This window comes from Thalassophryne amazonica, chromosome 1, assembly GCF_902500255.1.
Source record: "Thalassophryne amazonica chromosome 1, fThaAma1.1, whole genome shotgun sequence".
NCBI lineage: Eukaryota > Metazoa > Chordata > Actinopteri > Batrachoidiformes > Batrachoididae > Thalassophryne > Thalassophryne amazonica.
In genome coordinates this window covers 150,595,544-150,621,109 of record NC_047103.1, presented here as the reverse complement: position 1 = coordinate 150,621,109, position 25,566 = coordinate 150,595,544, and the positions used below count along the sequence as shown (strand labels likewise).

Below are 25,566 nucleotides of genomic sequence, written 5' to 3'. Positions count from 1 at the left end.
CAGGGTCGGGGATACACATTGTTGGATGGGAATACACAAATCAAGGTTTTCTACAAGTGTTTCTTTTGTGGTTTTCTGTACATTAAATGAAGACACTACCCCTGCTGGATAAATTAACCCCTACACAGCTAAGAAGACATGATTGTCTCCATATGTCACCTGTGAAGAGGGAAACAGATGAAAATGAAAGTGGTGCATCATCAGCATACACTCGCACTCACTGGATTTCTCTTCACGATGGTGGTTAATTAAAGTCTTGCTGCTGGAGTTTGTGGCATTTTCTGTCTTTCTTATTAACCTTTGCAATAAAAAAGGTATTTCAGGATAAAAAAAATGGTGTGTTTAAGGACGGCTAATGATGTTTATATAAAACAGAAGCTAAATATGATGGAAGGTTGGGCACTGCAAATGGACAGATTTGATCTATGATGTTGACTTGCTCCTAGTTATTAGAGGGTGATAAATGTCATAAGTACTTTTATGTTCATTTAATTACTGACAAAAACCATAAAGACTTCAGGAAAATGATGCTGTGAGCTGTCAAGGATTTCACCATTTTAATTTCCTGTGCTTTCAGTTAAAATCATTATAGAAACTTTGCATTATTTATTACTACACTTGAAAAATGTCAGCTACCTATTTTACAAACACTACCCAATCTAGAGCCTATGGATCCCTACAGGCACCACACTAGTTATAATATTTTTGCTATTATTATATTATGCTACTTAACTTCTTGCTAAATAAATAAGGTTCTAATGCTTCAAATACATAGAGCACTTTTTAGAGCAAAGACAAACATTAGAATATGTAACAACAGAGCAGCTATCAGTAATATTTAGAGTGTTTTATTATTTTGAAGTGTAAAACATTTGATATGCATTCTCATAGTTGTGGCTTGTAACATTGGTTTAAAATTTTGCACAGATCTTTGAAGGATATGTCGAAATGAATATATTTTCTCAGCTTTCTGTTTCAAGATGACAGATTAAAGTTGTGCCATGGCATGTTGCCATGGCAATGACTCCAGAGCAGTCAGGCTCCCACATCCTGGTCCGTGAAATGTGAAATATGAACTTCCCCAGGGCGTTTTCATCTCCCATCGGCTTTGATTCAAGACCTGCAGAAGAACCCACTCCCACTTCTGGATGATGCCACACCTTAAACAGAGAGAAAAAAAACAGAGTCAGACAGCAGAAAGACAACAAATACAGTATAATTTATCAGTATTTAGCAACAAGAAAAACAAGAAATACTAAGGTGATTGCTGGCCACTAGCCCTAAGCTTCACTAAAAGACCCAGACTTTAAGTTGAGGCCAAGGACCGCTCTCTTTACTATTGAAATGAATTTAAAAGGGTAGAAAGCATAGTAACACACTATGCCAGTATGCTAGCCGTATGAAAGGGAAAATAAGTGCGACTTAAGTCTGGATTTGAAAGTCTATCATAATATCTCAAATGTGGAGATCAAAGGACAATGTAGGATCAAAAATTACACCAAGGTTCCTCACTTTGTCAGTGTGCTGTATGACACACGAGCCTAGGCAAAGCTTTAGCTTGTCAAATTGATGCCGATGTCCCCCTGGACCAAGAACCATCATTTCAGTCTTGTCAGGGTTTAAAAGTAGGAAATTGCTAGACATCCACCTTTTTGCTGATGCAAGGCAATCTTCTAAGGATTTTATGTGAATGAGTTACCAGCAGTTATCGGCACATGTAACTGAGTATCATCAGCATAGCAATGAAAGGTAATACCAAAACGCCACAATATGTGCCCAAGGGGTGCTATATAAATGGAGAAAAGCAGGGGGCCTAAGACAGACCCCTGTGGAACCCCAAATTTCATGTCACTAAGGTTAGAGGTAGTGTTAGTACAAAACACAGTGAGAGCGACTGGTCAGGTATGATGTCAACCATGCAAGGGCACTCCTAGTAATCCTAAAATGATTTTCCAGCCTATCGTTTAGAATATGGTGATCCAAAGCATCAAATGCAGCACTAAGATCTAACAGCACCAGAACCGTAGCGGTGTCCGAATCCATTGCAAGCAGAAGATCATTCACCACTTTAGTGAGAGCCGTCTCTGTGGAATGAAGATTCATGATTGAAACCATGATTTTTATGATCCATTTCACCTTAGTTGTTATGGATTGCAACCCCAGAGGTCCAGAAACATTAAAAAAGCTTTAATGTGGAAACCTGAGGGTGAAAGCGATATGTTTTTGTTTCAAATCATAAATACATCAGGTGGAATCTTGGAGTGACAGGTGCAGACCACGGCATGCTATTTTTTTGTTTTGTTTGTTTTTTTTTTGCCAGATGGAAGTTGGGCCGTCTGTCTAAATGAAGAATGCGCTGTCAAAATGCTCGTCAATTGTTAGTCATGATATTGAGTTTATTAAAGCCAAAAAACTCATCCTCAGTGTGATTCTTTGAAAACTATGTAGATGCACAACATAGCCATCCATTTGTGAAACTCGCTTGTTCCAGTTATGGGTCTCGGGGGGGCTGCAGCCTGTCTCAGCAGCCATTGGGCAAGAGGCCACAACATAAACCTTGTTACTCAAATACTCTCTTCTGTTTAAGAAGTGATTGATGTCGCCTCAGCCTGTGTTCTGCGTATGCCTCGGGCATCAGCGGTAATTGTCTCATTTGAAAAGAATGGAAAGATCTTACGGCCCTTATTTCAAGTGTGGCTGTTACCTGATTGAACTCCCCTCTTTCAGATGACAGCCTCCATCTGTGAAATTGTCAGGCTGAACTTCATTTAAATCTTGAGGAAAGCCAATTAGCAGCCCTGTGTTGGTGTTAGCTGTGACCCCGATGACACCGGAGAGGATTGCCCACGCCCAAAGCTGTGAAAGAAATTAAGTCATGCTTTTCTCATCATTTTCAGTCCTCGAGGGAAGAGAGTACTCCATTATTAGATATTTTAAAAGAATTCAGAATCAATGACCATTTTCCAGTGAAACAACAGATCGTGAACTTATTCTGTACTGACCATGACCCACCAGTTCCTGTTGTGGACCGTCATCACTGAGTCTGATCGAAGGTACAAAGTAAAATAAGATGTGTGTCCTCTATTGTCTTTTTGCTCAGAGCATCGCTCCTGCTGCAGTTTCTTCTTCTTTCAGCTGCTCCCATTATCAATCATCACAGCAGGTCATCCGTTTCATCTCACCCTGTCCTCTGCATCTTCCTCTGTCACCCAAACCACCTCTATGCCCGCCCTCACCTTATCCATAAACCTCTTTGTCCTCCTTCTCCTCCTGCCTGGTGGCTCCATCCTCAGCATCCTTCTCCCTGTATACCTTGGGTCCCCCCTCTGTATATCAGAACCATCTCAGGCTTGCCTCGAACTCTGTCTCTAAAACATTCTACCTGTGCTGTCCCTGTGATATGTTCATTCCTAATTCTGTCCATCCTCATCATTTCAAAAGAAAATCACATCTGCAGCTCTGCCACCTCCAGCTGTGTTAGTGGCACCACCTCAAAGTCATACAGCACAACTGGTTTCACTACCATCTGGTAAACCTTCCCCTTCACTTTTGCAGATATAGTTCTATCACAAATCACTCCTGCCACCTTTCTCCAGCCACTTCACCCTGCTTACACACTCTGCTTCACCTCTCTATCACACCCTTCATTAATTTAGATAATTGACCAGAAGTATTGAAACTCATTTACCTTCACCACCTCTACTCCTTGTCACTTAAATTTCACTGGTCTCACTCTCATTCACACATCTATTCAGCCTTGCTTCAACTGATTTTTATTCCCCTTCTCTCCAGAGCATATCACCACTTCTCCAGGCTGGAATCAACCTGTTCTCTACTCTGTAAGAGTTTCCTGTAGACTCATTTATTTACATGGAAACCCTTCATGTTAGTGTCGCTGTTGTCTGTGTTGACATCTTCTGCAGCATGTAAGTCAGTGAGATAAGGCATTGAGCTACCCATATCTTCAAATCTTATCTCTTTATTTTTCATAGTGAAAGACTTATTCCTTTGATTTATTTTTCCGTCATCTCATTCACTCATCCCTGATCCTCACTTGTGATCTGAATAACATTTTTGATCTTGAACCTTTGCTCTTTAAGCTCGTCTCTACAATTATTTGAACATAATCTTTGATCCTGAACCCTTATCTTTGATCCTGATTTGTGATCCCAATCACTTACCTTCCATCATGAATATTTGACCTCTTCTCTAACATTCTTTGATGTTAACTATTGATCCTGATCCTAGAGTTGTCATCCTGCTAGCTCATCTTTTATTCTGATTTGTGATCCTAATCATTTACTTTTGATCTTCAGCGTTTGCTCTTTAATTGCTTGCATAACATTAGTTGCACCTAACCTTTGATCCTGATCTCTCCTATTTGATCCTGAATAACTCAGCCTTGATCCTGATCATTCATCTTTAATCATGATTTGTGATACTAATCATATTGATCTGTAAACATTAGATTTATTCTCCAAATTCTTTCATCCTTACATTTTAACCCCAATCATTGTGCTTTGATCCTGATTTGTGATCCTAATCACTTTCTTTGACAGTGAACATTGAATATTAAGTATACAAGTCAAATCAAAATCAAATCAAAATCAATTTCATTTATATAGCGCCAAACCACAAACAAACAGTTGCCCCAAGGCACTTCATATTGCAAGGCACAAGCCATACAACAATTACAGAAAAACCCCACTGTCAAAACGACCCCCTGTGAGCAAGCACTTGGCGACAGTGGGAAGGAAAAACTCCCTTTTAACAGGAAGAAACCTCCAGCAGAACCAGGCTCAGGGAGGGGCAGTCTTCTGCTGGAACTGGTTGGGCGCTGAGGGAGAGAACCAGGAAAAAAACATGCTGTGGAGGGGAGCAGAGATCAATCACTAATGATTAAATGCAGAGTGGTGCATACAGAGCAAAAAGAGCAAAGAAACACTCAGTGCATCATGGGAACCCCCCAGCAGTCTAAGTTTATAGCAGCATAAACTAAGGGATGGTTCAGGGTCACCTGATCCAGCCCTAACTATAAGCTTTAGCAAAAGGAAAGTTTTAAGCCTAATCTTAAAAGTGAGAGGGTGTCTGTCCTCCCTGATCTGAATTGGGAGCTGGTTCCACAGGAGAGGAGCCTGAAAGCTGAAGGCTCTCTGCCTCCCATTCTACTCTTACAAACCCTAGGAACTACAAGTAAGCCTGCAGTCTGAGAGCGAAGCGCTCTATTGGGTGATATGGTTACTATGAGGGTCCCTAAGATAAGATGGGACCTGATTATTCAAAACCTTATAAGTAAGAAGAAGAATTTTAAATTCTATTCTAGAATTAACAGGAAGCCAATGAAGAGAGGCCAATATGGGTGAGATATGCTCTCTCCTTCTAGTCCCTGTCAGTACCTAGCTGCGCATTTTGAATTAACTGAAGGCTTTTCAGGGAACTTTTAGGACAACCTGATAATAATGAATTACCAATAGTCCCAGCCTAGAGTAAATAAATGCATGAATTAGTTTTTCAGCATCACTCTGAGACAAGACCTTTCTAATTTTAGAGATATTGCGCCTATCCAAAAAGCAGTCCTACATATTTGTTTAATATGCGCATTGAATGACATATCCTGATCAAAAATGACTCCAAGATTTTCTCACAGTATTACTAGAGGTCAGGGTAATGCCATCCAGAGTAAGGATCTGCTTAGACACCATGTTTCTAAGATTTGTGGGGCCAAGTACAATAACTTCAGTTTTATCTGAGTTTAAAAGCAGGAAATTAGAGGTCATCCATGTGTTTTTATGTCTGTAAGACAATCCTGCAGTTTAACTAATTGTGTGTGTCCTCTGGCTTCATGGATAGATAAAGCTGAGTATCATCTGCGTAACAATGAAAATTTAAGCAATACTGTCTAATAATACTGCCTAAGGGAAGCATGTATAAGTGAATAAAATTGGTCCTAGCACAGAACCTTGTGGGACTCCATAATTAACCTTAGTCTGTGAAGAAGATTCCCCATTTACATGAACAAATGTAATCTATTAGATAAATATGATTCAAACCACTGCAGCGCAGTGCCTTTAATACCTATGGCATGCTCTAATCTCTGTAATAAAATTTTATGGTCAACAGTATCAAAAGCAGCACTGAGGTCTAACAGAACAAGCACAGAGATGAGTCCACTGTCTGAGGCCATAAGAAGATCATTTGTAACCTTCACTAATGCTGTTTCTGTACTATGATGAATTCTAAACCCTGACTGAAACTCTTCAAATAGACCATTCCTCTGCAGATGATCAGTTAGCTGTTTTACAACTACCCTTTCAAGAATTTTGAGAGAAAAGGAAGGTTGGAGATTGGCCTATAATTAGCTAAGATAGCTGGGTCAAGTGATGGCTTTTTAAGTAATGGTTTAATTACTGCCACCTTAAAAGCCTGTGGTACATAGCCAACTAATAAAGACAGATTGATCATATTTAAGACTGAAGCATTAATTAATGGTAGGGCTTCCTTGAGCAGCCTGGTAGGAATGGGGTCTAATAGACATGTTGATGGTTTGGAGGAAGTAACTAATGAAAATACCTCAGACAGAACAATCGGAGAGAAAGAGTCTAACCAAATACCGGCATCACTGAAAGCAGCCAAAGAGAACGATATATCTTTGGGATGGTATGAGTAATTTTTTCTTTAATAGTTAAAATTTTATTAGCAAAGAAAGTCATGAAGTCATTACTAGTTAAAGTTAAAGGAATACTCGGCTCAATAGAGCTCTGACTCTTTGTCAGCCTGGCTACAGTGCTGAAAAGAAACCTGGGGTTGTTCTTATTTTCTTCAATTAGTGATGAGTAGTAAGATGTCCTAGCTTTACGGAGGGCTTTTTTTATAGAGCAACAGACTCTTTTTCCAGGCTAAGTGAAGATCTTATAAATTAGTGAGATGCCATTTCCTCTCCAACTTACGGGTTATCTGCTTTAAGCTGCGAGTTTGTGAGTTATACCACGGAGTCAGGCACTTCTGATTTAAGGTTCTCTTTTTCAGAGGAGCTACAGCATCCAAAGTTGTCCTCAATGAGGATATAAAACTATTGACGAGATAATCTATCTCACTCACAGAGTTTAGGTAGCTACTCTGGCCCTGTGTTGGTATATGGCATTGGAGAACATAAAGAAGGAATCATATCCTTAAACCTAGTTACAGCGCTTTCTGAAAGACTTCTACTGTAATGAAACTTATTCCCCACTGCTGGGTAGTCCATCAGAGTAAATGTAAATGTTATTAAGAAATGATCAGACAGAAGGGGGTTTTCAGGGAATACTGTTAAGTCTTCAATTTCCATACCATAAGTCAGAACAAGATCTAAGGTATGATTAAAGTGGTGGGTGGACTCATTTACATTTTGAGCAAAGCCAGTCGAGTCTAACAATAGATTAAATGCAGTGTTGAGGCTGTCATTCTCAGCATCTGTGTGGATGTTAAATCGCCCCACTATAATTATCTTATCTGACAAAAGGTCCGAAAATTCACAGAGAAACTCACAGTAACGACCAGGTGGACGATAGATAATAACAAATAAAACTGGTTTTTGGGACTTTCAATTTGGATGGACAAGACTAAGAGACAAGCTTTCAAAATGATTAAAGCTCTTTCTGGGTTTTTGATTAATTAATAAGCTGGAGTGGAAGATTGCTGCTAATCCTCCGCCTCGGCCCGTGCTACGAGCGTTCTGACAGTTAGTGTGACTCAGGGGTGTTGACTCATTTAAACTAACATATTCATCTTGCTGTAACCAGGTTTCTGTAGGCAGAATAAATCAATATGTTGATCAATTATTATATCATTTATAACAGGGACTTAGAAGAGAGAGATCTAATGTTTAATAGACCACATTTAACTGTTTTAGTCTGTGGTGCAGTTGAAGGTGCTATATTATTTTTTCTTTTTGAATTTTTATGCTAAATAGATTTTTACTGGTTATTGTGTGGTCTGGGAGCCGGCACCCGTCTCTACGGGGGATGGGGTAATGAGGGGATGGCAGGGGGAGAGAAGCTGCAGAGAGGTGTGTAAGACTACAACTCTGCTTCCTGGTCCCAACCCTGGATAGTCACGGTTTGGAGGATTTAAGAAAATTGGCCAGATTTCTAGAAATGAGAGCTGCTTTATCCAAAGTGGGATGGATGCCGTCTCTCCTAACAAGACCAGGTTTCCCTAGAAGCTTTGCCAATTATCTATGAAGCCCACCTCATTTTTTAAGTCAGATATCGGAGACCTGAAAATGTTGTATCCATCCCCTGACTTGTCTAAAGAAAAGTGGCAATAAAACTAATGATTTGCATCAGTTATATCAAAGGGGTCCATTACGTGTGCAACCCACCATCTTGGCATTGATATTTTTATTTAATTTATATACAGTTGAAGAGATTTGCTTTCAATTTGAGTTTAAGGAGGATAACTTTATGAATTTTAATATCAAGAAGCTTGATTTATTTTTTGTGTTTGAAACAGCATAGACAAATTAAAATCTATAAAAGCCAGAGGAAGTGAATCCAAGGCACTGTAGCATGACTAGGAATCAACCCCATGTCAAACATCGGTGGTTGCTATTGACACCAATATGAAGTTATATATCACCTTTGCATTGGTCACATGACCTCTGACTATGATTAATTTTGAAAGGTCAAAGTCAAGGTCATAACGAGACTTGAATATCAAATACCTTCTTCAGCATCCAGTGAGCCGAACCCTTGATCCTAATCACTAAGTTTTGAACCTGATTACTTATCCATGACTGTGATTTGTGGTCAAAATCAATTACCTTTAACCTTAAACTTTGATCTCTTCTCCAGAATTTTCTTGAGCCTAACCTTTGATTGTGATTGCTGCACTTTGTTCATGATCACTCATTTTTAAGCACGATACTAGTAACATTGATTTTGAACCTTTGGTCACTGATTTTTAGCTTTGATTTGTTTGATTTTGATCACTGAGCTGTGATCCTGATTACTCATCTTTGCACTTAGCTTTGATCTTGAAGCTTTGTTCTTCAGTCTCTTCTGTAGCACTGTTTGATCCAAGCCTTTGGTTCTGATCAATGAACTTTGATCATGATTGTAGAAGTAATCTGATTGGTGATTACTTTGATCCTTCAGTCAGGATTAGAGTCTACCCAAGGCCTACCTTTTCACCAAATTTATTGAAACCCTTTCAAGTCCTTTTGTAAGAACAGCGAAACCATAACCGAAACCATAACTGCCTTAATGGAGGTTAAAAAAAATAGTTGCACTGCTTGCAGCAATCGCTGAGGCTACCCTGCTGTATTTTAGATGACATTTGAAGTTATACAAATTTCTTAATGACATGTTTATTGACACAAAGTGGCACCTCACATGCTGAAAAATAAAAACTCAAATGCTTGCTTCACCTCTTGGCAAGAAAGTACTTGTAGGTATAAAAACATTTACACAGTGAAATGAGAGCTTTTGCATGTGATGCTTCATGTGTCAAATGCCAATAGTGCTCCAGCAAATGTTGATCAGCAGCTCACTTTAAAAAATGTGAAGTAGGACACTGACAACAACAATGAATCCTTTCTTTGTAAACCAATTATTGCTTCTCCTGATCAGGTAAAGTGGTTGTCATTTTAAATCAGGAAACACTTTTAATGGGGTCATCATTAGCAGGCTTGGGGAGTAATGGAATACATGTAACAGCGTTACGTAATTAGGATACAAAAAAATGTATCTGTATTCCGCTACAGTTACAGAAAAAAGGACGTATTCAGATTACAGGTATATTTAGTAAAAATGGGGATTACTTCGCAGGATTACAATTTTAATGCATTTTATGATATTATCTGTATATAATATATATTTTTTCTTTGAAATGAAAACGTCCCTTCATGGACAGCGACATGACGTCTCCTAACCCGGCAAAATATTGATGAAGTACCCGGATGTTAATGCATTTTCAATGGAGATCCGTGACTGGACACACTCAGAAAAATGCTCGCAAAATACGTGTTAAAATGCCATTTTGACCTCGATATTGAGCCAGTAAGATTAAATTACATTAAATTATGTCAGGAAAGTATTAAACTTACTCTGACACACACACACACACACACACACATTCCCAAATATTAGTGTTGAAAGTTACACGGATCTGCGTTGTTCAAGCTGAGGCGTCCTGCAGCAGCAGCTGATGTTCAACGCAGCGCGGCTCCTAAAACCATTACAATACATTTATATACATATTATATTTTTACACAAATGTCCTTGATTGACCGAGTTTCATTCATGAAGTCAGTGGTGTGTGCGCACATCTCTCTGTGTGGGCGGGTCATTATAATCTCATTATTTTAAGGTGCAAATAAAAAAAAAAAAAATCCCCAGTCTCGTCGAACAATTTTAATCACTAACGACAAGTACTTTAACTAGACATTGGTCTAGCAGTGGAAAATATCAACTAGGCATAAGTGAAGAGTTAATGGTCCGTGTCATCGGGCGACACAGGTACGGCAGGAAACATACAGCTGTTTATCATCCAAATATCACGGACAAAGTGACAAGAAGAACCAAAACCACTTACTTATGGAAGGAAATATTGTCTCCCTTGTTCCTCTGTTTGTGGCTTTGCCAACATGCGCAGCTTTCCGGCAATTCCACCTGTTTCTTGAACGTCTATGCGCGCAAATCACTAACTTGCCCGGAATTAAAATGGCGATCACGCCTCCTTACTGACAGTATTTACTTAATGGTTTTCATTATGCTTTTGTTCTTATTTTGAAAGTTCATTAAATGGACTGATATGTTAAACATGGTGCGAATGCCATGTAAAAGACTAAAGTAAGACAATTTTATGTTTACTGAACAAGTAGTAGACTTTTTTTGTTTTGTATATTGTTCTGCAAGCCACTTTTAATTACAAATTCATCCGCACACCGACTGAGTTTTCATTATCCTTTAATTGTTGGCATTTTTTGTTGAAAATTTAGCAGGTGAACACTGGGTGTGTTTAAAACAATATTGTGGGTGCTCTTAATTCATAATGTGAAGTAAAACAGAACATGCCATGTAAAAGAAAGTTTTATTTTTGCTTAATAAACTGTACTATGTAGTCAAGACTATTTATATTTATTTTCTTTTGTTTGTATTAGCATATTTGATATTGGAGTAATCCAGAAGTAATTGAAAGTAATCAAATTACATTACTTTAATATTATGGTACTTGGATTATGTTACTGACTACATTTTTCAACAGGTAACTAGTAACTGTATCGCAATACATTTTTAAAGTAACCCTCCCAACCCTGATCATTAGTCTATGCAGGTAATATGATGAGGTCTAAGCGATTCGAGCTATAAATTATTTAAAGACATCTACAGGTTGCTGCCAGCATAGTTCAGTAATCACATTTAGATATTTTTTAGGCTAATATCTCCAAAAAAACAAAAAACTGAATTAGCAGGAGTTTTACTCCCCTCCTTCTGGCGTATTGTGGTATTTACCATATCTAAGTGTAAAAGCACAACGGCTGACTGCTGTCAGATCACTCTTATATATTAAAAGTGGGAAAGAAAATGTGGTGTACCACAAAGCTCTCTTGGTCCTTTGCTGTTTTCCCTCTATATAGTCCCTTCTGACCAAATATTGCATCATTTACACCAATAATATGGTGCTCTGCGATTCATGTGGATCAGATAAGCATTCACATGTTCACAATTTGGAGCTATCCCCCCCATCTGTTGTTAAAGAATCTGTGCCATTCAACTTCCTATTACCTACCTCCGGTATAGGTCCAGCTTACCAGATGCACCGTTATGAAGCTCTAACCATCTCACTCAGTACCTGCGTGATATCATGATAGTTCAAATCTTTTTTTTGTTACTTTAATGCCCTATACTATGCCTAGATTGGGCATCGCTTTTTTGTTTGTTTGTTTGTTTTTTTGTCTGGACAGTGGTCTGAAGGAGCTTTCACACTTACTATTTTGGTTCACACCAAGAGTGATAAGAAAACACCCTCAGTCTCTCTCAGATGAATCGACTCCAACACCCTATGACCTTTAACTGGAATAAGAGGATGGATGGCTTTCTGGTTTGTTACATTGAGAATTCACAGTATTTGTTTTCTTGTTGACATCATTGTTTGGGTTTCATTTTACAAACTGATTTAAGGTCTTACTACTGACCTAAAACAATATGAAATGGCCATCATTCCACATTAAAAACACTTTTCGCTATCTTTTAACAAAATTTGCAAACCATATTATTTGGAACTTTGCTATTACACCAATTTGATATACAGGTGTATGCAAAAGTTTGGACACCCCTGATAATTTTCATGATATTCCTTTATAAATCATTGGTTGTCTGAATCAGACATTTCAGTTAAATATACCATATAGCAGACAAACACACTGATATTTGAGAAGTGAAATGAAGTTTCTAGTATTCACAGAAAGTGTGCAATAATTCTTTAAACAAAATTAGGCAGGTGCATAAAATTTGGGCACTCCAACAGAAAAAAAATACATCAATATTAAGGAGATCCTCCTTTCAGAAATAACAGCATCTAAATGCTTCCTATAGCTTCCAATGAGAGTCTGGATTCTGGTTGAAGATATTTTAGACCATTCTTCTTTACAAAACATCTCCAGTTCAACCAGGTTTGTTGGTTTCCGAGCATGGACAGCCCACTCAAAATCACACCACAGATTTTCAATAATATTCAAGTCTGGGGACGAGATGGCCATTCCAGAACACTGTACTTGTTCCTCTGCATGAATGCCTTAGTAGAGTTTGAGCAGTGTTTAGGGTCGTTGTCTTGTTGAAAGATCCAGCCCTGGCGCAAACATTGTTCTCAAGAATCTGCTGATATTGACTGGAATCCATGTGACCCTCAACTTTAACAAGATTCCCAGTACCTGCACTGGCCACACAGCCCCACAGCATGGTGGAACCACCTCCAAATTTTACTGTAGGTCGCAAGTGTTTTTCATGGAATGCTGTGTTCTTTTTCAGCCATGCATACCGCCAATTGTTATGTCCAAATAACTCAATTTTAGTTTCATCACTCCACAGCACCTTATTCCAAAATGAAGCTGGCTTTCCAAATGTACTTTAGCATACCTCAAGTGACTCTGTTTGTGGCGTGTATGTAGAAAAGACTTCCTCTGCATTACAGCAAGCGTCTCCTTGTGCAAAGTGCACTGTACAGTTGAACGATGCACAGAGACATGATGTGCTGCAAGATCATGTTGTCGGTCTTTGGAGCAGGTCTGTGGGTTGACTACGACTGGTCTCACTATCCTTCGCATCAGCCTATCTGAGATTTTTCTTGGCCTGCCACTTCAGGCCTTAAATAGTACTGTGCCTCACTATGTTCCTCACAGTGGAAACTGACAGCTGAAATCTCTGAAATAGCTTTTTATATCCTTCCCCTAAATCATGATGTTGACTAATCTTTGTTTTCAGGTCATCTGAGAGTTGTTTAATGGGTCCCATGTTACCACTCACTAGAAGAGATTCAAAGAGGAGAAACATTTGCAAATGGCCACCTTAAATACCTTTTCTCATGATTGGATTCACCTGTCTAAGGAGGTCAAGGGTCAATGAGCTTACCAAACCAATTTTGTGTTCCAAGTGCTAAATGTATTCAAATCAATAAAATGACAAGGGTGCCCAAATTTATGCACCTGCCTAATTTTGTTTAAATATGGCACACTTTCTCTAAATGCTAGAAATTTCATTTCACTTCTTAAATATCAGTGTGTTCGTCTGCTATATGATATATTTAACTGAAATTTCTGATACAGACAACCAATGATTTATAAAGGAATATCATGAAAATTATCAGGGGTGCTCAAACATTTGCATACAACTGTAATTGCATATTGATTATTAGCTGTGAAACATATTGAGATGCTTCTGATTTGATTGTGTACGTAACATTTATATTTGCTTTTTCTAATCATGTTTTCACAGAGTAATGAACTAGAAAGTGGTGAACTAGAAACTGGATGGAGTGCTGGGATTTTAACTTCTCCATAAACAATAATATTTCAGATGCCATAAGGTTAGAAAACACTACAGTTTCTACTTGTGTGACTCCTTCTCACTTTTAGTCCCTTAGCTCCTGTGGATGTCAGGATGATTGACGGCATCGCACTGAATCAAGTCAAAGCCTTTCAGGTGGATCAGACACAGAATGGTGTATTTACCAGGGGAGCTAAAATTGTTCTTCAAATTTCATGTTTCAATCGCTTCAGTTTAACACATTGCTATGTTTTGACATTTATGTTAAAATAGTATAAAAACCTGTCAGCAACTTATTTTTTCAAGTGACATTATTAGAAGAGAGGCAGAAATAATTTCAGGCTAAAAAAAATACAAAACAAAATTAAGACAAATTACATTCTTGCACCCAGTCAAACTCTCCAGTCTTTTAAAGATAAATGTTAGGCTAAAAATTATGTTAGTGGAATCTTTCAGTTTTCATATTACGTGCTTGCACCAGTGAGATTGTTCCCCAGTAGTGACCATATTTCACAATGTAATGTTATTCAGTACCCAAACACACTTATATCATCAAAACATTAATACATTACATCAATACATTTGTTGTGAACTCACACATACTCTCAAATTATTAAAAAAAACCCATCAGAATTATTGAGAGTAAAATCCAGTTGTGATTGTATATTTTCATCTGCCCAAATTTCCAGCAAATATTTCATTTCTTCAGCAGCTCTGTGTGAGCCTGATCCTGTCAGATCTCAGAAGCTGAGCAGTGCAGGACCTGGTTAGTACTTGGATGGGAGACCTCTTCGGAACACCAGCAGCTGTGTGTGTTTCTCCAAGTAAAACTGGAGTTACATCAGGAAAGGCATCCGGTGTAAAATGTATGCCAAATACCAATGTGGATCTGGCTGGGTCCACTGTGGTGACCCCGAACAAGAAAAAATGGGAGCAACCGAAAGGACAACAAACAGACACGTCATTTGCATATAAATCATTGTTGTTATTATTTATAACATAGGTGTCTGCAGCAGATGGATAGATTGGTTGTCTGCCTGTGTGGTTCCCATCCAGAACCCAAGGTTGTTCTGTGGTGTGGTGGATGTGGTGATGAGCGAGGACCAGCATATGGTCTTACACTTGATTTGATTATTTTAAAAAGTCATTCATTTTTGCAATTTGTATATGTTAACCTACTTGGCTAGTTAATGTGAAGCTGGCTAATTATCCAGGCAGGTTGAGTCAGGTCAACTGAGCTAAACAAGACTTGCTTAGTTCCGCTTGACCTGACTCAACCTGCCTGGATACCATGACCTGCATGACTGAGAATCACATAATTTCAATTTCATTTCAGTTTCAATTTATTTTCATTTATAAAGTGCCAAATCACAACACAGTTGCCTCAAAGCGCTTCACACAAGTAAGGTCTAACCTTATTAACCCCCAGAGCAGCAGTGGTAAGGAAAAACTCCCTCTGAGGACGAAACCTCAAGCAGACCAGACTCAAAGGGGTGACCCTCTGCTTGGGCCATGCTACAAACATAATTACAGAACAATTCACAAACTAATATACAGGAAATGCAGTTGGTGCACAGGACAGGAGGGTCTCCAGCACAATACCACACCTATCTCTGGAGAGAAACAGAGAGAAAAAACAGAATCAGGTGTCAGAAAGACAAGAAAATTTGCCAGCATTAAACAAGAAAAATAGGAATTACTAAGGCGATCGCTGGCCACTAGCCCTAAGCTTCACTAAAAGACCCAGAATTTAGGTAAGCTGAGGCTGCGGCACGCTCCGTTTCCTAATAAAATGAATCAAAGGGAGTAAAAAAGGTGGGATTGTATTGTATTAAATGGTTTCACATAAAATGTCAAGTGTTTTGTGTGTGTGTGTGTGTGTGTGTGTGTGTGTGTGTGTGTGTGTGTGTGTGTGGTGTGTGTGTGTGTGCGTGTGTGCTTGTGGTGCAATAAAAGCTGCGTTTAGGAAGAACACGTAGAGTCTCGCTTGTCTGCTCACCAACGACTGCACAGAAAATGTTAAAGCCGCCTCTTTTTATGCATATAGGGTGAGGCCCCCTGCTGGTCTCTTATAGACACCACATCAAGCTAATCTGATCATGGTCATTTTAGTTTACAGAAGACTCCTCCAAGATCAGTAATATCAGAGAGGCTTTTACCGGCTGTTGATTAAAATTCACGGTCAAGCTAACCAAAGCTGAACTTGACACCAACAGAAAAATAAACAGAAATAGTTTAGAATTACATTTGCATGATTCAACATATAATGTTGCTATTGACAGGGATTATGGTAAATATGTAAATTTTCACTTTTTAAAAAAAAGCTAGTTTATGCCACGAAACTCTATCAAACAGTTTTCATTTGTGTGATGATTTCAGCTTTACAGACCCAGAGTTGTTGTTTCGAGTTTAATAAATGCCGATCCCCGCTGCTTTGATGTCAGTCTGAAAAGCCCATTCATCTCTTTTAAAGTCAGCAGTTTGAACCCAAAGGGCTGCGTTGGACTTGTCCTGAGAAATCCTTTGGCTGCTGAGAGGCATCTGTGATATTTTCTGCTTAAGTGCTGTCTGCAAGTATTTGTATGCAGTAGCCAAAGTTTACATCATTTCGGTTTAGACTTCTAGTTTTTTTTTTTGTTTTTTCATGTTTGCTGTTACTGTATCACACACACGCGCACACACACACATATACACAGTATTTTCTCAACCCATCATCCTCTGACGGTTGCCTTCAGCTTGCAGGTTGGCCCAGTGAATTGAGTTGATGGCAGGTGGCCTCGTGCCACACAGTGCCATGTGGTGCAGCCTCTGAGATCACTATTTTTATAATGAGGTGTCAGTAGCGATGATGGATGCTGTCTCTCCTCCTCAGTTTTGGGCTCCAAAGTGGAGAGACTGGGTAAAAGGGCCAAAGGACATCAGAGAGTAGAGGAAATGTGCAAGATGTGGGCAGCATAACTGAGTTGCAGTTTTCCCTTTTTTTTTCTCATTAACAGAGACATCATATGTGACGCAAGCACAGAGAAGTGCTACAGTCCTTGTATAAGCACCAAGGATCTGAATGATGATGATATCTTAGGTTTTCAAAAACCGGATCCCATTGAGTTATTCGTGTTAAATCATATTCTGGTTATGTTGTTCTGTGGGGTTGTAAAAGTAGATTTACACACTGTGTGTGTGTGTGTGTGTGTGTGTGTGTGTGTGTGTGTGTGTGTGTGTGTGGTGTGTGTGTGTGTGTGTGTGTGTGTGTGTGTGTGTGTGTGTGTGTGTGTGTGTGTGGTTATAAGAACTAGCCACATCAGTTAGCTCAATCAAATCATCCTCTTGCTTGTGTCATTGTCTCACGCGCTCACACAACCGGGTCGACGCTTGTGTGTGTACTACAAAAAAAAAAAGACTGTGTACTTCCTCAGTGCAGTTGAAAAAAATTAAGTTCAGAAATTAGTCCAGCTTTTCATTCTAACTTCCTGCAAACAGCCTCCAGGACGCCTTACAGTGAAGTGGATTGTTTTTTATGTGTGTGTGTGTGTGTGTGTGTGTGTGTGTGTGTGTGTGTGTGTGTGTGTGTGTGTGTGTGTGTGTGTGTGTGTGTGTGTGTGTGTGTGTGTGTGTGTGTGTGTGTGTGTGTGTGTGTGTGTGCATAGTGCAATGGTACAAACATACGGAACCAAATTTGCACTCTAAATGCAATGCACACAAATGGGACAAATAATCCATGTCATGTGACATACAAATGACAGGATCCCACTCAGCCGTTATATAAATTTTAATCAAACATGCCCCAATCACTCTCATATTTGAAAGTGAGATACAGACTGGCACTCACCATCGCCTGACAAATTTGATCCAGTGTCGCAGAACCGAACAGTCCTCCTAAAAATTGGTCCATCCTGCCTCACTGCGCATGCGTCATTCTGAACATCACCAGCGTTTCGCTGATTATCACCTCGTTTCTGCTTCAAACTACACTCCAGTCATCATCTATCTCAGTGACAGATGTCTGAGCTTTTGTACAACAATCATTTCCACATAAATTCCGCATTATTTCATCATAGGAAGATGGCGGAGCCGATCGCCTTCATCATTTCACAGTGTCAGTAACGGACCTCATCAATTATCGCCCTCATTTTTTGCTTAAAACTGACTTTAGAATGATTTAAGAGGTTTTACATTTCATCTGATGGTTAATAATCCCATTAATCCATTTGATCGCTTTGGGTGCATAGACAGACGAGCTCCTCTGTCCCTTCACCAGCAGCTTTTACTCCTGCTCTTCTGATATCATTATTGTTTTGATTGACATTTCTGCATCTCCACTAGGGACCAGTGACAGACCATAGTACCACGGCACATAGTAGAAGAAACCCAGAGCAGTAACCGTTTTCACGATGGGAGCAGCGTTATAGAATGTTGTATCCCCCCTAAGAGTGGCGCGATAATATATTGTAAAAAAAAGAAAAGCAACTACTTGAGTTTTTTTTTGTGTGTGTGTGTGTCTGCTAAAGGTAATCTGTTTCTTGAAGTTTGTTGTAAACACTGTTCTTTTAAAAAAAATTTCATTTAAGCCATTGCACCAATAAGTTCAACGAATCACTTTCTTTGATATGAAGCAGCAAAGACATGATGTTAGCAACTCAGCCACATGGGGTGTGCAGCCAGTACATTCTGAGTGCCGGTCCCAAGCCCGGATAAATGAGGAGGGTTGCGTCAGGAAGGGCATCCGGGCGGTAAAACAAAGCCAACCCAACTATGCAGACTAAGAATCGAATTCCCATACCGGATCGGTCGCGGCCCGGGTTAACAACGTCCACAACCCGGTGCTATTGCCCAACAGGGTGCCGGTGGAACTTGGGCTACTGCTGGGTGAAGACGACGAAGAAGAGGAGGAAAATGTTGCCACGAACAGCGGGAGAAGAAGAAAACTAGAAGGGTGGAAATGAGAGTGGGGACTTTGAATGTTGGTAGTATGACTGGTAAAGGGAGAGAGCGGGCTGATATGATGGAGAGGAGAAAGGTAGACATATTGTGTGTGCAAGAGACCAAGTGGAAGGGAAGTAAGAGCAGGAGCATCGGCAGTGGGTACAAGTTGTTGTACCATGGTGAGGACAGGAAGAGAAATGGTGTTGGGGTCATTTTAAAGGAAGAGTATGTTTAAAAGTGTGTTGGAGGTTAAGCGAGTGTCTGACAGGGTGATGAGTGTGAAGTTGGAAATTGAAGGGGTGATGATGAATATCATCAGTGCATATGCCCCACAGGTAGGTTGTGAGATAAAGGAGAAAGAAGATTTCTGGAGTGTATTAGATGAGGTGGTGGAGAGTGTGCCCAAGCATGAAAGAGTGGTGATAGGAGCAGACTTCAATGGGCATGTTGGTGAAGGGAACAGAGGTGATGAGGAAGTAATGGGTAGATATGGTATCAAGGATAGGAATGGGGAAGGACAGATGGTAGTTGATTTTGCAAAAAAGGATGGAAATGGCTGTGGTGAATACCTACTTTAAGAAAAGGGAGGAGCACAGGGTAACATATAAGAGTGGAGGAAGGTGCACACAGGTGGACTACATTCTTTATAGGAGATGCAAGCTAAAAGAAATCACAGACTGTAAGGTGGTAGAAGGAGAGAGTGTCACTAGACAGCATAGGATGGTTGTTGTAGGATGAACTTTAGAGGTAAGAAGAAGAGAGTGAGAGCTCAACAAAGGATCAGATGGTGGAAGCTGAAGGAGGAAGACTGTTGTGTGAAATTTAGCGAGCAGGTGAGAGAAGCACTAGTTGGAGGGGAAGCAATTTTGGACAACTGGAAAAGTACTGCAGATGTGGTGAGGGAGACAGCTAGGGCAGTACTGGGTATGACATCTGGACAGTGGAAGGAAGACAAGGAGACTTGGTGGTGGAATGAAGAGGTCCAGGAAAGCATAAGGAGAAAGAGGTTGGAGAAAAAGTTTGGGATAGTTGAAGAGATGAAGAAAGTAGACAGGAGTACAAGGAGATGCGGCATAAGGCGAGAAGAGAAGTGGCAAAGCAAAGGAAAAGGCATATTGCGAGCTGTACAAGAAGTTGAATAGTAAGGAAGGAGAAAGGACTTGTACCGATTGGCCAGACAAAGGGACAGAGCTGGAAAGGATGTGCAGCAGGTTAGGGTGGTAAAGATGCACATGGTAATGTGCTGACAAGTGAGGAGTGTGTGCTGAGAAGGTGGAGGGAAATATTTGGAGAGTTGATGAATAAAGAAAATGAGCGGAGAAAAAGGCTGGATGATGTGGTGAGAGTAAATCAGGAAGTAAAAGAGATTAGCAAGGAAGAGTGAGGCCTGCTATGAAGAGGATGAAGAGTGGAAAGGCAGTTGGTCCAGATGACATTCTAATGGAGGCATGGAAATGTCTAGGAGAGATGGCAGTAGAGTTTCTAACCAGATTGTTTAATAAAAATCTTGGAAAGTGAGAGGATGCAAGTACAAATCCAGACATCGACTTATATGACAAATCCAACTGAGTCTAATGTGAGCCCTTTTAAGCCAAAGTTTTGCACATAGCAGGAGAATTTCTACATGCAGAATACAGAATTGTGGGACTTGGAGGATATTTGTCCCATAGGAGGTTTATGGATGTGCTGAGGGAGGACATGTAGGTGATTTCTGTGACAGAGGAAGATGCAGAGGACAGGGTGAGACTGAAACGACTGGCTGCTCTGGCGACCCCTAACAGGAGGAGCCGAGAGAAAAAGAAGAAGGACTTGTACTTGAACAGATGTGACTGGAAATTGAACCCAGGTGTACATATTGGTAGCCCAGAGCCTATGGATAGGATCATGTGACACCTCAGCGGAAACTAACTGCTGCTGTATAATACTGTGACTCCTCTGCAGAATGGATGCAGGTTATCTTGATGGTGACTGCAATAAGATGAGATATATCGAAAGGAGAAGGAAAGTAAACAACTGGGAGTATTTTTCTTCACACAGGCCATATTGGGTAAACTTTAGAAGACATAAATTCACTTTGGTTCTTATTTTTCATGAGGAAATCTCTGTGAACATCTTGAGGAATGGATTTTGGCAGGAAGTGATAACCGTAGGGAGATCTGTCTGTCAGCAGGCACAACTCTACTCCCTAAACTATTATGCTGATTGATTTGGAAATTTTGCATCTGCCACAATGTCATCACAGCCTGGTCCTCTTCCAAGATCAGTTTGGATGCCATTTTTTCACATGGAGAAATTCAGATTATATTCATATCTGTAGGCATGACATTCTGTGAAAGTGCTGCAGATGCCAGGAGGGTCAGCCACACTTGCTTCAATGTTGGAGCTCACAGTATAATGTGTAATTTTCACCGTTCAGTTTGTCCTAATATCTGCTCTCTGCCCTGGAAGAATGATAAAATATGCAATTAATGGTGCTGCCTCTGACCCAGTTCAACAGTTCAGTGATGGGGCAGCCTGATATCCACTGATGGGCCCGCTGACAGGTGACATCATTAAACATGACCCCTCCACTACTGTTAAATAAAGCTGAGATAGGGTCATTTTTGAAGATTTTATGCAATATTGTAAAATTTTAAAAAGACGATATTGAAATGCATCAGTCAAATCAATTATTAACTTCAGTTCCACCGGGCCCCTAACACAACCACTTAATGACTCGGTTTTTGTAGAGTCTGGAGCTCAGCTATGAGGAGAAAGGTGATTGAAATCTGGACATTTTATACAAATTTGATGATGAACTGAAAAAAGATTTTTTTTTTTTTTTTTTTTGGTTACTATCATTGCACATTCTAATCCAATTGCAATGTTTTTCCACAAATCTGAGTGGTTAATCATGTGAGATTTCAGACCATAAACGTTTGTGTAAACGGTGGCAGAATATTAAAACCATTTCACATTAAATGTGTTACTCTGCACCCTGTCCATGCACGTTGCTACGCAGATGTCAATAATGGCGCTGTCAGCTGAGAGCGAGAGGTTGCCATCCGCCATTAAACATGAAGAAGAAGAAGAAGAAACAGAAACAGAAACTGGTGGAGCAACAACGCCAAAGAATTTCCAGTTTGGCATGAAGACACTGTTGCCAGGATAAGCTCTGACGAGCCAACCACACCCTTTGTCTGCGTAACATTTTGACCAAATTATATTATTATTATGCAGATTAAGATGTAGCCTTCAGTGGTGGACACGGATCCATGCAAACGTTGGAATTGGATTAGAATGGGAATAACCCCTTGTGTGTAATGATTTACAGACATCAAAGTATTGGACTACCCCGAAACATCCAAGACAAACCACTGCTAGTTTGTGCCCTGCCATTTCTTAGCAGCTTTTTACTTTGTGTAGTTTCATTAGAATTTCTCCTCAAAATTGAACTTAAGCTTGACATTATACAAATTATTAATAATTTAACAACTAAACATTCTGGGGGTTTTTCTAGGTTATTGAAGCTCTAATGTGGGCTGCGGTGGGACCTAAAGTGTAAAGTTTTTCAGTTTTTTAAAAGGAAGGTGAAAGCTGTGATCAATTATCACTTACTGGTTTTACTGGGTAGAGACACTACAAACAATATCCTTTATCATGCCCCAAACCTTGGTGATGGAAAATGGAGCCAACACAGAACTGTCAAATCTTGCAGTTCCTTAAATGGTCACTTGAGGCCTGCTCCAAAACTGAGTCACTCCCATACACGCCATACACTGTATCAGTGGTGAGCACAGTTACACAAATCTGCTAACTTCTAATTATCAAAGCTTTTTTTTGTTAGCGGATTAGCTTTTCAGCTAACGTCAGAAACTATCAGCGGACCAATTAGCTTCTGATACATTTAGTTCCGATAACTTTTAGACCGCTAACGGTTATGTACATAGTAAGGGTGAACGTTTATAATCCTGTGGCTCCTGACTGCTACATATTTTGCAGCAGTGAGGCAGCTGAGAGGAGCTGAGGTCACCTCTACCCCAGCAGGAGGGACCTTTTTTACTGCTACAAAAAAAAAACAAAAGTTATTCCCCTTTACAGCATACAGCGTGTCCAGCCATGAGGCCGAAGTCCTCAAAAGGAAGGCAGGTTTGACTTAAGGTTTTAATTTATAAATCAAAATGAACCAGATGTTTAAACAACATTGATGTCACAGGTGCAGCTAATAATGCTGATGAGGGTGAAGGACTCTTCTGCCAGCATCGTCTCCACAGACAAAAAAAACAGTTTGCATACCACCTGGAGAGCAAAGAAAAGAAAACAACACCAAAATGTCCAGCCAAAACCCCCCAACACACAACAGTCAAGTCTATCAGTTGTACAAAGTGCCGCCTGAGGGATCAAAGGTCATGGGCATTCAATGTTGGTTTTTGGCCTTTCCGCTTATGTGTAGAAAGTTCTCCAGATTCTCTGAATCTTCTGATTATATTATGGACTGTAGATGATGGAATCCTAAATTCCTTGCAATTGAACATTGAGAAACATTGTTCTTAAATTGTTGGACTATTTTTTTCACACAGTTGTTCACAAAGCGGTGATCCTCACCCCGTCTTTGCTTGTGAACGGCTGAGCCTTTTGGGGATGCTTCTTTTACTACCCAGTCATTACTGGCATAGTTCCACCTTAGAACTGGAATATAATATATAAGATATACCTTACTGAATTTTCATGACACTCATCTGTTTCAGATTACCCTGTTCACCTGTGGAATGTTCCAAACAGGTGTTCTTTGAGCATTCATCAACTTTCCCAGTCTTTTGTTGCCCCTGCCCCAGCTTTTTTGAAATGTGTTGCAGGCATCCATTTCAAAATAAGCAAATATTTGCACGAAACAATAAAGTCTATCAGTTTGAACATTCAATAGCTTTTCTTTGTGGTGTATTCAATTGAATATAGGTTGAAGAGGATTTGCAAATCATTGTATTCTGTTTTTATTTGCATGTCACACAACATCCCAACTTCATTGGAATTGGGGTTGTGTACTGGACAAAACCTACGTGACGTCAGCCTTAGGTCTATAGAGATCCGGAACAGCCGGAATGTCTGGGGTGTCGCCATGTTGACAGCAGTGACATGATAACTACTTATTGTCCCTCAATGATTGCTGGTGATGCAATAATGTTGTTAATGAAACACAGATTTACCCTCATAAAGAGGAAAAAAAAACACCCCAAAATGGGCTCTTACTTATTTGTAGATACCAACAGCTAATAGGACATCTGTGCTGTTGGTTTATCATCAGCCATGAAGCTTTCTTTTGTGGAGATACACCCAGGAGATCTAGTCGGATGAATGCAAATAATTAAAATGAAAAATGAAATGAAAGTGGTTTTCATTCAAACATACAGTTTGTTCACTGTTCAATAAGTGTTAAACTGACACATATGGAACTAATATGGAACTAATAGGATTAATAAATGGATTAGTTTTGACTGTGTTGAATGCTTGGTTTGCAAAGTAAAGGTCAAACAATGTCGATGTACATTGGATTCTGTGGCATGTGACATGTTATCACGTTACATATGTAACATGATAACTAAGCATGACACATGGTGCAAACTTTCCTTTTTAAAACCCTATTAACTCCATAAATAATTTTCATCACATTTTTCAAAAATTGGAGTAACTTTAACTTTTGACCCTGTACAAACTGAAACTGACCTTTGCCACCATTCTTGCTGTTTTTACCCCCATAACTCCTTAACATTTAGTCATACATAGTCCAAACTATACCTTTTTTGGAATATTTATGATCAGATAAATAATCTGTTATACTTTTCAATATGATTGGTGCATTTTTAAATTTTAATGCCTGTGTAAATCTTCATTGACCCCTACCTGGCCGCCATATTGAATTTTCAAGTCGCCAGCACTTTTTTCTAAAACACTGATTTATGAAGAGCACGCTTGACAAATCTGATGCTTGTATCACCAAGTGAACAATTTTGGCCAAAAGTCATATTTATCTGCTCCACTAGTGGGGAGCAGATTGGGTAGTGTTTATAAAATAGAATATTAATGAAATTAATTTTCAATTAATTTCATCCATTTTGGAATAAGACTGTAACATAAAATGTGGGAAACGTGAAGCACTGTAAATACCTTCTGGCTGCCCTGTAAAAGCTATTATAAGGATTTTGAACTTTACTCACTTTTTAAATACACTGCTATTATTTTGAACATAAATGTACATATAATATTTAACTGTAAATGTGAGCTCCTCCTCTCAGTCTGCAGTTCTGAAACCAGCCTTTGGTTCTTTTTTTAAAAAAAGAAAAGACACAGTCTTCCTTTCAGTTCAGTTACTTAGCAACTAAATGACATATCACGCAAATAAAAACCTGAGCCCTCAGCGGTCAAAAGAAAAAAAAAAAAACCCTCAAGAAGAGAAGGACATCAAAATGATTACATTTATAAATCTGTTTCCTCTTGGCCAACATATTCAAGGTGGACGTGTCAACCTCAAGGTTTTTCCTCCCACTTTGGGCCAAAAAGGCTGTTAGCGCATATTTCTCAGGGAATGTCGGTCAATACGGCTATTAAATTTCATGTTGCAGAACTGAAATTACAGCGGGTTGTTGGAAAC

At 39.5% G+C, this 25,566-nt stretch overlaps 1 long non-coding RNA gene across 1 annotated transcript; it reads right to left on the bottom strand.

The window, feature by feature from the left end:
• Positions 1 to 9,586: 9,586 nt before the first annotated feature.
• On the bottom strand, positions 9,587 to 24,820 carry LOC117520664. Its single transcript, XR_004563725.1, has 3 exons — positions 24,383 to 24,820; positions 13,445 to 13,448; positions 9,587 to 9,597 (listed from the first exon to the last, which is right to left on the bottom strand). It is a non-coding gene; the product is annotated as an uncharacterized LOC117520664 (long non-coding RNA).
• Between the last annotated feature and the right edge of the window lie 746 nt (positions 24,821 to 25,566).